The sequence below is a fragment of the Fundulus heteroclitus genome, unplaced genomic scaffold, assembly GCF_011125445.2.
Source record: "Fundulus heteroclitus isolate FHET01 unplaced genomic scaffold, MU-UCD_Fhet_4.1 scaffold_274, whole genome shotgun sequence".
NCBI lineage: Eukaryota > Metazoa > Chordata > Actinopteri > Cyprinodontiformes > Fundulidae > Fundulus > Fundulus heteroclitus.
Genome location: NW_023396683.1, coordinates 134,616 through 146,825, shown reverse-complemented (window position 1 = coordinate 146,825; position 12,210 = coordinate 134,616). Strand labels below are relative to the sequence as shown.

The following is a 12,210-nucleotide window of genomic DNA, read 5'->3' as shown; positions in this document are numbered from 1 at the left end:
AAGCTCTCTGTCTTTAATTTGGTCTGGATAAAGCTGTGAGAGCAGCAGCAACTGTTTATCATCCAGACTCTTTATGGGAGGAGCAGCCACTGGAAACCTGATGACATTAATCACCTCCTTCCCATTGAGCTGCTCTCCTGGCAGACTGATGTAGACTCCCTTCTGTTCCTCCTTGATGTGAGGGGGCTTTTGGTCATGCAGGTCAGCAGGAGGTCTGTGGTCTAAAGAAGCTTCTTCTTTAACAATCAGCTTCTGCTGAACATCTGCAGGAAACATTGAAACACATTATGCAAGCTAGAAATAATTTTTTATCTCAGCCTAAACTGAGGCTCGTTTTAATTAAGATATATTTAGGAAATTTTATTAGATTAAATTCTTTGACAGAACATGCAGAACAGTAAAACACAGAATAAAATGACATGACTGTTATAACCCCTTTGTACAGCTACCTTTTTTACAATAAAGTGCTGATGACACAACATTGACCTTTTCAGCCATGTTTTTCAAACAAAATGTTAGGCCTTGTCCAATGTGCTTAATGTGTCTACGTTCATCTATACGGCGCACTAGATTATAAGGCGCATTAAATATTCTTCCCAAGTGTGTAATATCACTCCGTCTCTTCATGTCCACAGTTCTCTATCCGTCTCTGTTGGGAGGACAGCGTAGTTGGACTACACTGCCCTGTTTCTAACATAAGGGGAAGATAAACGTAACATCAACCAGCCAGGCATATTTTTTACCTCTCAATGTTGTTTTTATATGTTATGTTAATCTTCGGAGGGCGTGGCTGATTGGACCCTGGAAGAGAAATCTTTTTTTCCTGACTTTGATAAGGCTGTGGCTTGATGGGTAGAGTAGTCGTCTGGCAATCAGAAGGTTTAGGGTTCGATTCCAGCTTCCCCTTGTCGATGTGCCCTTGGGCATGGCGCTTAACCCCAAGTTGCCTTTAGTGAGAGCTACTGCTTTGGGTGGTCAGCATGACTGGAAAAGCTCTATACAAGTTCAGTCCATTTACCATAACAAAATATTGTAGTTGATTATAAAAGGCACAATGTGAATTATCATATTCACATCCAGGCAATGAAAACACTACAGATTATTATTATTCTACGGGTTTCTTTATCCATGTTGGTCTCATTGGTGAATGAGGCAGAGTTTCATCAAGCCTGTACGTTCGAACATTTCCCCCTCAGCTGCATCACTTAAAGCACACATGGGTTCACGCTGCGTCTTTATACATGATCCAGCTGCTAGATTTTACCTAAATTACATGTAACGCAATTTTGCGCACCTGACTTCAACCACAAGGCAGCAGCTCACTGAAGCACTACTGGTTCTGTGTCGTTAAAAACAAAAGAGCATGAAACACAGCTACTGACTCTCCAATGATTTTACTTGGGACATTTTGTTACGAGTGGAAGGACATTAAAAGTAGTGATTCGCGTTTTAAAGGCTGGCCATTGATAAAAGCACCTGGCTCCGAGGGAAGGGAGGGGAGAGAAGCAGTAAGACGGTTTAGGCACAGAAACACGGTGCACGTAGTTAAAAAATGCAGAATAAATAAGAACGAAACTTATAAACAGACTAATTGTTCTGATCCAGCGTGCAGCCATGACTGTTTCTGAATAAAGGCTTTATCTGGGAGCCGCTCTCCCCCCTTGCCTGCTGCTTCGCACTTTCACCGCTGGTTAAGACCAAAAAATCATGACTCTGATCGCTCTTCCTGCTGCTCTGTTAACTGCAGCAGAAATAAGCTGTGAAAGAAGCTGAACCAGCTCCGCAGAAGGCGGGTCTAGACTGAGCTCTGGATGGACAGAGCTGTGAACGGATCATCCGCAGCCCAGATCCTGTCGTTCTCACGTCACGTGTGTTTGCATACCTGTGTTTGTTGTCATATGAGTTGTAAAATACAGAAGAATCTACCCAAATGATGACTGAAAAACACAATTTATTTGGTACAATTATTTACACGCCATGTGGCAGCAAGCCCTCTGAAATTCACTCGCCAAATGGGTAATTTACTCGCATTTGGCGTAGGCGATATAATCGAGTATACGCAATGTATCTCAAGTTTTCCTCTGCGCGATGGTTAAAATGGCTTTATCGCGACCATCGAGTGTAAATTTTCATGGCAAGATTGAGATGTGCAGCTGTGGTTAAAAAAGGGCTAAAATAAAACATTTTAAATAAATTTTTATTTTGCAATAAATTTTTCAAACAAAAAAAATTGACACGTTAATATGAGATATAACAATGCAACTTTAGTCACTATGTGGCTAAAAACATTTGTTACTCAAGGTTATTTGAACATATCGCTATATATATCGTATATCATTATATAGCCCAAAGATATCGTGATAATAGATTTTCTTCATATCGCCCACCCCTAATTTGGTGTCTGGCGAGTGGTAATTTTTGAACCCTGCTTGCAGACAGCTCAGGGGTTTGATCAGGCAGTGAGTGTACCGTAATGCTCTGAATATCTATTGAGTGGAGCGGCTTTGTTGCAAACCAAGGTCTTACTTACACATTTTAACAGATTTTTCAGTCAACTGTATATGGGATCAGTCAATGAGCACAACTTTAATCACATATGAGGCGCATCGGATTATCAGGCGCATTATCCATTTTTGAGAAAATTTAAGGACTTTAAGTGTCTTTTATAGTCCGAAAAATACAGTAATTAAATGAGTGCAAGGAGACGTCATTTTATTTAAATGTGGAAGTTTTGACTATTCTGCCACAACATGACAACTACAGTGTTTTGATATAATCTTCTGATTAATTCCTTCTAAAAACTCACCAAATGACATGAAAATGTTAACCCACCCACAGCTATTTTTCTAGTTAAAAGCCAGATTGGCAAAAAAAAAAATTCATTTTGGGATTTTATACAGATCGTTTTGCAGCACTGTAGGAGTGGTCACAGAGCAACTGTTCAGCCTAGCCCATCGTGTTCAAAATAAGCCCGATTGGCAATTTATTTTATTTTGGGATTTAATTGAGATTAAAGATAAAAAAGAAGCTCAAGAACAAATGATGATGGTTTAAATAAAAAAAAAAAACATTAAAAAAATAAAATCTGAGTTCAATATTAAAATAGAAGTATGTTTGTAGCTGTTTAGTTGGTCAATTATTGAATAAATGTCTGTATTTTCATACACGTTTGTTTCTCCATGTTTAAGGTTTGCAACAAAACAATCCTGTGAAAATCCATTAAGGTTTTTGCCAACTTTTGCTTGAATAAAAATGCTGAAAGTTCCTGCTGCTAAATATTACACTGAAAAGCGATGCCGACCGCCCCAAGATGGCGACCCAAAGGTTGTCAGCGCCCATACTCGATTTGTGTATAACCCCTTTTCTTTACCTTAGCCCTTTTCTTTACCTTAGTGCAGTTGTGCGCTCTTTATTGGGTGGTTACAGTCCTACACTTTTAACATGAGTCCAAGAAAGGTTGAGATTTGGGCTTTTTTCTTTTGTCCCTTTTAAACCGGTTCCATTTGCCCGGCTCTACTCGGATCCACCAGCTTTCTGAGCATTTAGATTATAGTTTTTTTCAGTAGCAGTTCATCTCTACTCAAGAGTAGGACCAATCAGAGAGAAGGGACACAATGTCACATGAACAGACTTTTTCACTGATTGGCCAAGGACAAAGAAGGTTTTCAATGTAGAGTGACGTCATTAATATTAAGGACCACCAAAAACTGACTGGGTCTATTGTCATTCTCTCAGAACAGCAGCTAGAGCTGCAGTGAGTCCCTCCCTACTTCCCTCAGCGCTGCCTCACAGGCACAGGCAGCTGCCTCACAGGCACAGGCAGCTGCCTCATTCTGAAAAAATCCAAAATTTTTCTTCAATTGAATAAAAAAACTGAAGTAATAATCTTTGGAACAATAGAGATCAAAAGTTAGCTCACAGCTTCAGCTGCTTCAGCTAGAAACCACTAATCAGGCCCGAAATCTGGGAGTAGTGATACACTCAGACCTGAACCTCCAAAAGCACCTAAAGACAATTACAAGGTCGGCTTTCTATCACCTGAGGAACATTTCCAGGATTATAGGAGTGATGTCTCAGCAGGATCTGGAAAAACTAATCCATGCGTTTATTTTTAGTCAAATTGATTACTACAACGGTGTTTTCACAGGTCTGCCTAAAAAGTGGATCAGACAGCTGCAGCTGATCCAGAACGCTGCTGCCTGCGTCCTCACTAAGACTAAGAAAGTAGAGAACATAACCCCAGTTCTAAAGTCCTTACACTGGCTCCCTGTATCTCAGAGAATAGACTTTAAAATCCTTCTGTTAGTCTATAAATCCCTGAATGGCTTAACACCTAATTACATCACAGACTTGTTATCAGGGCATCAACCCTCCAGACCACTCAGGTCTTCTGGCTCCAGCCTACTCTGCATACCTAGAACCAGAATTAAACAAGGAGAAGCAGCAATTAGTTCTTATTCTCCACTTATCTGGAACAAACTTCCAGAAAACTTTAAAAGTGCAGAAAGCCTGAGTTCCTTTAAATCAAGATTAAAAACGTATTTGTTCACGATTGCCTTCGACTGTTCTAGTTAAACTGTTTTAGTGAAACATCATTAGTTCAACTTTGTAGTCCAACTGTTTTTAATGTTTGATTTTAGTTTCTATTTCATTTTGTTTCTACAATTTATTCCTACTTGCTTTTATTCTGTTTTTTCCCATGTACTTTAATCATGTAAAGCACTTTGCATCGTCTCTGTACTGAAATGTGCTATACCAGGGGTTCCCAAACCTTTTTAGCCGTGCACCCCCTTCCACGTCCCAGCCGGGTTGACGCACCCCCAAGATTAATATATATATATATATATATATATATATATATATATATATATATATATAATATATATATATATATATATATATATATATATATATATATATATATATATATATATATATATACACAGTTTTCACCTCGCGCACCCCCTAGTGGCAGCTCACGCCACCACACTTTGGTAAACCCTGTGCTATACAAATAAATTTGCCTTGCCTTGAACGACCTGCCTACAGTCAGAGACCATTTTTACACTGCAGATGTATAACACATTGCCAAAGCTGCCAGTGATTCCTCCCTGGATTACAAAGGGGATATAAAGATTAGGGCTGAATGATTATTTGCATTTGCAATAACATCGCGATAGGATAAAACCGCAATGGACACGATTTGACGGGTCACATGATCGGGGGTGACTCGCTAGCCAAATAACACGGAGGGAAAGTCGATATCGTCTGCGACTTACCTGCCAAACAGTGTCCTCAGGCTGGACAAAAAACGACACAACTGAAGGTATGTTACCAAAGAGGAGCAGTATGTCACTTGTGTGGAATTATTTTGGGTTTAAAAAAGATGGCCCGCATCATTGTGTCCCTGCCACATGTGCTCCTTCAGAGCGTCTTTTCATTGCTGGAGGGAAACCAGTAAAAGTTGACATGCTGATTTTTCTGGCAAAAAAATCTGTGAGCTTCTAAAAAAATACAGAGACAAATCTTTATGGCTGACAGTGACATACGTTTTTTGCACTTTACAATAGTTGTTTGCTGCTCTTACTGAGTGAATATATAATTTATATAATTGTTAAAAAAGTTTTTCTTAGGATTTAAAAAGGTCATACACTCATTTATTTTCTGTTTATTTGAGTTTGATTTACCTATAAAAACGTCAACAAGACATTTTTCGCTATACTGTCCTGCACTTTAGTATGTTTGATGCCACTGACTGGAGATCAGTCATTAATTTCGTATCTTATTTTATTTATTTATTTATAGACTGTCCTGTTAAAATCTGACAGTGTTTAAGGAGTGGAGTCCATATGTTTATATATCATGTTTCATGAAACATGAAAAGATGTTAAGGTAAAGCCACAAATTTGTTTATTGTTGTAATTTGTGCTTTAAATAAATCTGATTTGTTATGAAACAGATTTGTTTGTATATCCTCCTGAGAACCAAGGAAAATATTTTTTTTCCTAATCATATTTTTTTGTGATTCCATACCTGTTTAGGGTTAAAAAAACATCCTACAATTCCCACATTTTTATTTTTATTCTTTATTTTTATTTTACAGCATGTCCACTGTAGTGGACAACAGGATCATTTGAGTACGAAAACAGACACATTTGGTAGATAAAAATTTTACCAGATTATAGAGTTTTTTTAACTAAGAATACAAACATTTTAGGCTGTAAATTGACTATTATACAAGAATACAGACATTTTGATTATAAAATAGACACATTTATTATTCTTGAACTTACATTTTGCAAAATTATCTTTACAATTCAATCCTTTTATTGGCCCCCTTGAATCCTTGAGTTATTTGAACAATGAACATAGAACTAATGTGAAACTGATTTTTTGGGGATTTATTTCTTCTGTCAAACTGAATCCAATCTAGTTTTTCCTTCACTCTTCATTTTGTTCTTAGTATGTTCTTTGTTAGTGGTGATAGTCCTGGAAGCAATTTCTCTTTTTGGCAATGCAGAGGAACATCTTGCATTTGGTACATCTCACGTACGTCTTGCTCTTGCAGCCCTTATTTCTGCATCTTTCTGCATGCTTGGTATCCATCATCTCAGGCATGTGCGTGGCTCCTATTCTGCGCACGGATGGCTCTGGTTGTGGGATCCTCATTTTAGATGGTGGCTCATACTCATCCTCACTCTCTTCACAGCTGTTATCCAGTTCCGGACTCTCCAACAGCTCTTCAGCTAGGACTAATTTGAAGTCCAGGTACTGATGTGTGTTCTTGGATGCTCTGTGCAGAGCTTTGCTGTCAGACTTGTATTGTATCCAGGAGTTTTGTGATGGCAACATCAAAGAAGTGACTGATCACACGCGATGTCCATTTCCTTGTCCTGCTTGACATACGATAGAAGCTAAGCATGCGATCACAAAGATCCACGCCACCCATGTTGTCATTATACTGCTTAATTACTGCTGGTCTTTTAACCTGGACCATGTGCTTTTCTTTCTTGGACCATCTGGTACAGATGTCTTCCGGGTCTTTCCCATGTACAGTGGATGCCATGAGCACTGGTTTGTTGTCAAACCATTTTGTGATGGCCAGCTCAGGACTCTTTCTGGCCACTGACACTGATGTTCCTCTCCCCTCTTTTTTCAACTGTTTGTCTTCTGGCAGCTGGCACAGCTTTGGGCCACGGTTCTTCATTATAGTTCCAGTTGCAGGAAGGCCCTTTGCCAGCAATGCATCCAATAGATCTATGGTTGTGAAGTACCTGTCGAAGAATATGTGGCTTCCTTTTGGAACAGATTCAACCATCCGTAGAACTGCTGCAGCTCCAACTCCTAACCTTTGGACTGTAAAGGTATTCTTCCCTTGGTAGACTTCAAAATCAAGCATCAGACCATTTGGGGATGCAAGGACAAAGACATTTAGGCCAGTAGGGTTTGGCTTGCCAGGAACATATTGCCTGACTGGACAACGGCCTGTGAACGGGATGATTTGCTCATCAATGCAGACCGTCTCTCGCTTTGCAAGGCTGAGACAGCCTTGCCGTACACGATCGAGTATTGGCCTAACTTTCCAAAGAATATCTGCCTTCTTTGTTTCCTCTGTTACAGCCAGGTCATTGACAATCTTGAGGGAGTTTCTTATCCTGAAGAATCTATCCCTAGACATTTTGCTACTTATGACTGGCACTTTAGTTTTTTTGGCCCAAAACATTTTAATTCTGGGATAGCCAAGGCAGGCCATGTGGACTGAAATGCCAAAGAAGATTTTTATTTCTTGTGGCGTAGTTTTCATACACACTCCTCTGCTTTGCAGCTCTCTTTGATTTGTGTATGTTGCCAAATCTTCAAAGACCTTGTTGTCAATGTACTGTGAAAAGTATTTAATTGGACTCCAGTCTGCACGTGTTGTAGGGTCATCTTGACACACAGGAAGCTCAGATAACACAGGTGCAAATCTGATCGGAAGGAAAAAAAAAAGATTAATAAATGATAAATAACAGTTTATATACTCAATGCAGCTAAATTTAAAATTGTGGAACTGCATCAAACATACATATTACTCCTGGCCCACAGGGGGCGTCGAGTTTCCTGCTCATCCCTGTCTGTGTCTGACTCTGTGTCTGCATCTGTCCCTTCAACTGAGCCTTCTGCATCATCTTCGTCTTCTTCATTGCCGTCTTCTCTCACTGGTTGAAACTCATCCTCATCTCTCTCATCATCTGACAACTCTAAATCTGAATCTCCCTCGATTATTTTGTGAAGAATTCTTTCTGCTTCAGTTCTGTTTCCTATAAAAATGTGGAGTCATTATTTACATGAAGATAGTCCTGATGTCCACTATAGTTGACATTCATAAAATGGCAAATTTTTCAAAAGATACATAATGTATTTGCTATCATAACTAAATATATGATTCCTTACACCTTAATGAACAAGAAAATATATGATTATCATAGTAACAAAACCATTGACAAACAATATTTGACTCACCTCTTATCTTTCCATAAAATGTGCTTGTTCCTATGGCATCCATTTTGGATTGAAAGATAGAGGGGGTTTCCGGCCTACCAGCCAATCAAATAAAATATCACTGAAAAGCCCAGGATGTCCTCTGTACAGTACAGCAGGAATTAAGAGACTAGCATAAAAGATTTAAAGGAGAGGGATGAAACTTGTCGTTTCATCTGACCTGCGGCCGCATGTCTTGGACACTCGGGTGAAGAGAGGGGCGGAGCTCTCCACCGACCACTACCTGGTGGTGAGTTGGCTCCGATGGCGGGGGAGGAAGCCGGTCCGACCGGGCAGGCCCAAACGTACTGTGAGGGTTTGCTGGGAACGTCTGGCGGAGTCCCCTGTGAGGCGGAGCTTTAACTCCCACCTCCGGGAGAACTTTAAACACGTCCCGAGGGAGGCGGGGGACATTGAGTCTGAATGGACCATGTTCCACGCCTCTATTGCTGAGGCGGCTAGTCGGAGCTGTGGCCGCAAGGTTGTCGGTGCATGTCGTGGCGGCAACCCTCGAACCCGCTGGTGGACACCAGCGGTGAGGGAAGCCGTCAAGCTGAAGAAGGAGTCCTACCGGGCTTTTTTGGCCTGTGGGACTCCGGAAGCAGCTGATGTGTACCGGCAGTCGAAGCGGCAGGCGGCTCGGCTGGTCGCCGAGGCAAAAACTCGGGCGTGGGAAGAGTTCGGAGAGGCCATGGAGAAAGACTTCCGTACGGCTTCGAAGCGATTCTGGTCCACCATCCGGCGTCTCAGGAGGGGGAAGCAGTGCAGTACCAACACTGTTTACAGTGGGGGTGGTGTGCTGCTGACCTCGACTCGGGACGTCGTGCGTCGGTGGGCGGAATACTTCGAAGACCTCCTTAATCCCACCAACACGTCTTCCATTGAGGAAGCAGAGCCTGAGGACTCTGGGTCGGGTTCTCCCATCTCTGGTGCTGAGGTTGCCGAGGTTGTTAAAAAGCTCCTCGGTGGCAAGGCTCCGGGGGTGGATGAGATTCGCCCTGAGTACCTTAAGGCTCTGGATGTTGTGGGGCTGTGTTGGTTAACGCGGCTCTGCAACATTGCGTGGACATCGGGGGCAGTTCCCCTGGATTGGCAGACTGGGGTGGTGGTCCCCCTATTTAAAAAGGGGGACCGGAGGGTGTGTTCCAACTACAGAGGAATCACACTCTTAAGCCTCCCTGGTAAGGTCTATTCAGGGGTTCTGGAAAGGAGGGTCCGTCGGATAGTCGAATCTCGGAGTCAGGAAGAGCAGTGTGGTTTTCGTCCTGGCCGTGGAACACTGGACCAGCTCTACACCCTCAGCAGGATTCTTGAGGGGGCATGGGAGTTTGCCCAACCAGTCTACATGTGCTTTGTGGATCTGGAGAAGGCATTCGACCGTGTCCCCCGGGGGATCCTGTGGGGGGTACTCCGGGAGTATGGAGTACCGGACCCTTTAATAAGGGCTGTCAGGTCTCTGTACGACCGGTGTCAGAGTCTGGTCCGCATTGCCGGCAGTAAGTCGGACTCGTTTCCGGTGAGAGTTGGACTCCGCCAAGGCTGCCCTTTGTCACCGATTCTGTTCATAACTTTTATGGACAGAATTTCTAGGCGCAGCCAAGGTGTTGAGGGGATCCGCTTTGGTGGCCTTAGGATTGCGTCTCTGCTATTCGCGGATGACGTGGTCCTATTGGCTTCATCAGGGCGTGATCTACAGCTCTCACTGGAGCGGTTCGCAGCCGAGTGCGAAGCGGCCGGGATGAAGATCAGTGCCTCCAAATCCGAGACCATGGTCTTGAACCGGAAAAGGGTAGAGTGCCTTCTCCGGGTTGGGGAGGATGTCCTGCCCCTAGTGGAGGAGTTCAAGTATCTTGGGGTCTTGTTCACGAATGAGGGGAAGATGGAGCGGGAGATCGACAGGCGGATTGGTGCAGCGTCTGCTGTGAAGCGGGCGCTGTACCGATCCGTTGTGGTGAAGAGAGAGCTGAGCCAAAAGGCGAAGCTCTCGATTTACCGGTCGATCTACGTTCCTACCCTCATCTATGGTCACGAGCTTTGGGTCGTGACCGAAAGAACGAGATCCCGGATACAAGCGGCTGAAATGAGTTTTCTCCGTAGTGTGTCTGGGCTCTCCCTTAGAGATAAGGTGAGGAGCTCAGTCATCCGGGGAGGACTCAGAGTAGAGCCGCTGCTCCTCCACGTCGAGAGGAGCCAGTTGAGGTGGCTCGGGCATCTGGTCAGGATGCCTCCTGGACGCCTCCCTGGAGAGGTGTTCCGGGCACGTCCCACCGGGAGGAGACCCAGGGGAAGACCCAGGACACGCTGGAGGGACTATGTCTCCCGGCTGGCCTGGGAACGCCTTGGGATTCCTCCTGAGGAGCTGGCCCAAGTGGCTGGGGAGAGGGACGTCTGGGCCTCCCTACTGAAGCTGCTACCCCCGCGACCCGACCCCGGATAAGCGGAAGACAACGGACGGACGGACGGACGGACGGATGAAACTCAAATGTCCACTACAGTGGACATAAGTCAATGGGCTGGGTCTCAGGAGGATATGTTTAAAAAGACATGAGAAATAAACTGGGAGAAAAAAAATTGCATTAAATCGCAACATTAAGATTAAAAAAAAAATCGCAATTAGATTATTTTCCAAAATCGTTCAGCCCTAATAAATATAATGTAAATATAGGTTTTAACATTCTCATAATTTTCTGACACTGTTGCACCAAAATAATTACCTGATTACCACACAGTTAAAATCACTTATTCACCTCTTCAATGTGTGCGGCTCTAATTACTATCTTTCTGGTACAATTAGATGTATGCAGTGTGGATTCGGGCAATGTATAAAATTTCCTACATTATGACATAAATTAATCTTATTGTGTTTTGCATTTAAATAACATTTTAATAACAGTGACACGGGTTAATCTTTATAGTTTTATCTGATTGGAACCTGATGAATCCAGAGAGTTTTGGCCTTTAGCTGCAACACAGGACACAGAAACAAAGTAAACCAATCCTTACTGTTGATAGGAGCAGCAGTTAATGGAAAGCTGCTATCAGTCTCCTCCTTCACAAGGAGCTGCTCTCCTTCCTGATGGACCCCGGGTTCCTCCTGTTCCTCCTTTATGTGGAGGAGCTCTGACTCCTGCTGCTCCCCCTCAGGACTCTGTTCTTCAGGAGCCTCTTCTTTAACATCTACAGCCAACACTGAAACACATTACATGCTTTATGAACAACTAGATCTTTACAATGTTACAACGATGGGAAAGATTCAGTTTAGAGAAAAAGATTTGATCAGCAGTGTAGAGAAAACTGAACCTCAGGAACTGACAATTTCACCCTAGAAATGATCACCGGTAACTTTGGTGTGATTCTGTTGTGGGAATTTAATTTAATTATTTATGTTAAAACATTTAATAATGACTAAATTGGATAGATTATGACAGTTAAACATTTATATATAAATATATATTTCTTATATGATTATATATTTGTAGCTGATTAATCAGTTATTGAATAAATGTATTTTTATTGTTTTGTTGCATTTAATGGCACACAGTTTTATATTATTAGCTACTTTTGGCCCAGTATTTATGTAAGTGAGTCATTGATTTATTTCTTTATAGATACTAAATTTTGGCAGGATTAGTCTTCCACACAGCCAAAGGAAAACACGCGACCCTCTTTCTAAACAAGATAAACCAAAAA

General features: G+C 42.3%; 1 long non-coding RNA gene across 1 annotated transcript; it reads right to left on the bottom strand.

The window, feature by feature from the left end:
- LOC118559320 lies at window positions 1–11,551 on the bottom strand. Its single transcript, XR_004928776.1, has 3 exons — window positions 11,524–11,551; window positions 115–263; window positions 1–33 (listed from the first exon to the last, which is right to left on the bottom strand). It is a non-coding gene; the product is annotated as an uncharacterized LOC118559320 (long non-coding RNA).
- Window positions 11,552–12,210: the final 659 nt, after the last annotated feature.